This window comes from Triticum aestivum, chromosome 1D, assembly GCF_018294505.1.
Source record: "Triticum aestivum cultivar Chinese Spring chromosome 1D, IWGSC CS RefSeq v2.1, whole genome shotgun sequence".
NCBI classification, from domain to species: Eukaryota; Viridiplantae; Streptophyta; class Magnoliopsida; order Poales; family Poaceae; genus Triticum; species Triticum aestivum.
Window position 1 is genome coordinate 224,065,606 of NC_057796.1, and position 4,258 is coordinate 224,069,863.

Below are 4,258 nucleotides of genomic sequence, written 5' to 3' on the forward strand. Positions count from 1 at the left end.
CACTGTTCATCCCAGAGGCAGCATCAATCGGCTTCAGTTAGTAGCAGTAGCGAAGGAATCGCTCGATCGGGTTCAGTTAACAGCCATCGATTGATCGCTCGGGTTTAGTAATGCGTAGCCTGCAGTGCAATCACTCGGGTTCAGTTAGAGCCCAACGCCTCGCTCGGGTTCAGTTAGAGCCAATGCCTCGCACACACATGCGTACGTGTACGAGAGAAACGCGCATCGCTCGGCCCCCGACCTCCCACCGTAACCGGGAACTCCCCGAAATTTTCCTCGCCCTCGCTTCTACCATGGTTTTTTCCGTCATGGACGGCCCAAAGAATGTCATGCAGCTGCTTCTCCGGCCCGCCCAGGACGAAAAGCCCATTTTCTGTCATGATTTTTTGTCATAGAAGTAGGAGCCCACCACATCTATGATGATACCGGGTTTTGTCACAATTATCGTCATAGAAGTGTCATATGTATGACAGAAAAAATTTCTGTTCGGCCCAAAATGTCACGGATGTGTCTTTTTTTGTAGTGGAGGGCCTTAGCAAGTTCGGCATCTTGATCCGTAATCTTGCGCTCCAAGGACTCACATTTGCTTACGGCATCCCGGAGCTCTTGCTAAACTTCCTCCACCCTTGATTCATGCTTTTGGCGGGTGGCTCATTCCTCCTCCACCTCCTTCTTGGCTTCGGCCAGCGCATTCTTGAGGGTCTCGACCTCACACGCGTCAACTGTAAGCATAATCACAAAACTCAGCAAGATAACACAACAACAAGCCATATCATTTCAGATGTGAACAGGTGCTGTCTACTACACAACCTTCTTCTTGTAGACGTTGTTGGGCCTCCAAGTGCAGAGGTTTGTAGGACAGTAGCACATTTCCCTCAAGTGGATGACCTAAGGTTTATCAATCCATGGGAGGCGTAGGATGAAGATGGTCTCTCTCAAACAACCCTACAACCAAATAACAAAGAGTCTCTTGTGTCCCCAACACACCCAATACAATGGTAAATTGTATAGGTGCACTAGTTCGGCGAAGAGATGGTGATACAAGTGCAATATGGATGGTAGATATATGTTTTTGTAATCTGAAATTATAAAAATAGCAAGGTAACAAGTAGTAAAAGTGAGCGTAAACGGTATTGCAATGCTAGGAAACAAGGCCTAGGGTTCATACTTTCACTAGTGCCAGTTCTCTCAACAATAATAACATAACTGGATCATATAACTATCCCTCAATATGCAACAAAGAGTCACTCCAAAGTCACTAATAGCGGAGAACAAACGAGATTATTGTAGGGTACGAAACCACCTCAAAGTTATCCTTTCTGATCGATCTATTCAAGAGTCCGTAGTAAAATAACACGAAGCTATTCTTTCCGTTCGATCTATCCTAGAGTTCGTACTAGAATAACACCTTAAGACACAAATCAACCAAAACCCTAATGTCACCTAGATACTCCATTGTCACCTCAAGTATCCGTGGGTATGATTATACGATATGCATCACACAATCTCAGATTCATCTATTCAACCAACACAAAGTACTTCAAAGAGTGCCCCAAAGTTTCTACCGGAGAGTCAAGACAAAAACGTGTGCCAACCCCTATGCATAAGTTCACGAGGTCACTGAACCCGCAAGTTGATCACCAAAACATACATCAAGTAGATCACGTGAATATCCCATTGTTACCACAGATAAGCACATGCAATACATACATCAAGTGTTCTCAAATCCTTAAAGACTCAATCCATAAGATAACTTCAATGGGAAAACTCAATCCATTACAAGAGAGTAGAGGGGGAGAAACATCATAAGATCCAACTATAATAGCAAAGCTCGCGATACATCAAGATCGTGCCAAATCAAGAACACGAGAGAGAAAGAGAGAGAGATCAAACACATAGCTACTGGTACATACCCTCAGCCCCGAGAGTGAACTACTCCCCCCTCGTCATGGAGAGCGCCGGGATGGTGAAGATGGCCACCGGTGATGGATCCCCCCTCCGGCAGGGTGCCGGAACAGGGCCCGATTGGTTTTTCGTGGCTACAAAGGCTTGCTGCGGCGGAACTCCCGATCTAGGTTATGTTCTAGAGGTTTCTGTATTTATAGGAAATTTTGGCGTAGGTCTCGCGTTAGGGGGGTCTCCGAGTCATCCACGAGATAGGGGGGCGTGCCCAGGGGGTGGGCGCGCCCTCCACCCTCGTGGACGGATCGGGATTCTTCTGGCCCAACTCTTTTACTATGGGGGCTTCTTTTGGTCCATAAAAAATCGTCAAAAATTGGCATGTCAATTGGACTCTGTTTGTTATTCCTTTTCTGTAAAACTCAAAAACAAGAAAAAAAACAAAAACTGGCACTGGGCTCTAGGTTAATAGGTTAGTCCCAAAAATAAAAAATAGCATATAAATGCATATAAAACATCCTAGATGGATAATATAATAGCATGGAACAATCAAAAATCATAGATACGTTGGAGACGTATCAAGCATCCCCAAGCTTAATTCCTGCTCGTCCTCGAGTAGGTAAATGATAAAAACAGAATTTTTGATGTGGAATGCTACCTAACATATTTATCAATGTTATCTTCTTTATTGTGGCAAGAATATTCAGATCCATAAGATTCAAGACAAAAGTTTAATATTGACATAAAAATAATAATACTTTAAGCATACTAACCAAGCAATTATGTCTTATCAAAATAACATAGCCAAAGAAAGCTCATCCCTACAAAATCATATAGTTTGGCCATGCTTCATTTTCGTCACACAAAAATGCTCTCATCATGCACAACCCCGATGACAAGCCAAGCAATTGTTTCATACTTTAGTATTCTCAAACTTTTTCAACTTTCACGCAATACATGAGCGTGAGCCATGGACATAGCACTATGGGTGGAATAGAATATGATGATGGAGGTTGTGTGGAGAAGACAAAAAAGGAGAAAGTCTCACATCGATGCGGCTAATCAACGGGCTATGGAGACGCCCATCAATTTATGTCAATGCGAGGAGTAGGGATTGCCATGCAACGGATGCACTAGAGCTATAAATGTATGAAAGCTCAACAAAAAGAAACTAAGTGGGTGTGCATCCAACTTGCTTGCTCATGAAGACCTAGGGCATTTGAGGAAGCCCATTGCTGGAATATACAGGCCAAGTTCTATAATGAAAAATTCCCACTAGTATATGAAAGTGACAAAATAAGAGACTCTCTATCATGAAGATCATGGTGCTACTTTGAAGCACAAGTGTGGAAAAAGGATAGTAGCATTGTCCCTTCTTTTCTTTTTTTTCTTTTTTTATTTGGCCTTTATTTTTTTATTTGGCCTTTCTCTTTTTCTTTTTGGGACAATGCTCTATTAATGATGATCATCACACTTCTATTTATTTACAACTCAATGATTACAACTCGATACTACAACAAAATATGACTCTATATGAGTGCCTCCGGCGGTGTACCGGGATGGGCAATGAATCAAGAGTGACATGTATGAAAAATTATGCATGGTGGCCTTGCCACAAATACGATGTCAACTACATGATCATGCAAGGCAATATGACAATGATGAAGCGTGTCATAATAAACAGAACGGTGGAAAGTTGCATGGCAATATATCTCGGAATGGCTATGGAAATGCCATAATAGGTAGGTATGGTGGCTGTTTTGAGGAAGATATAAGGAGGCTTATGTGTCATAGAGCGTATCATATCACGGGGTTTGGATGTACCGGCGAAGTTTTCACCAACTCTTGAGGTGAGAAAGGGCAATACACGGTACCGAAGAGGCTAGCAATGATGGAAGGGTGAGAGTGCATATAATCCATGGACTCAATATTAGTCATAAAGAACTCACATACTTATTGCAAAAATCTACAAGTCATCAAAACCAAGCACTACGCGCATGCTCCTAGGGGGATAGATTGGTAGAAAAGACCATCGCTCGTCCCCGACTGCCACTCATAAGGAGGACAATCAAAGAAACACCTCATGCTTCAAATTTGTTACACAACGGTTACCATACGTGCATGCTACTTGCAAACCTCAACACAATTATTTCTCAAATTTACAATTACTCAACTAGCATGACTCTAATATCACCATCTTCATATCTCGAAACAATCATCAAGTATCAAACTTCTCATAGTATTCAATGGACTGTATATGAAAGTTTTTCTTATACCCATCTTGAATGCCTATCATATTAGGACTAAATTCATAACCTAAGCAAATGACCATGCTCTTTAAGACTCTCAAAATAATATA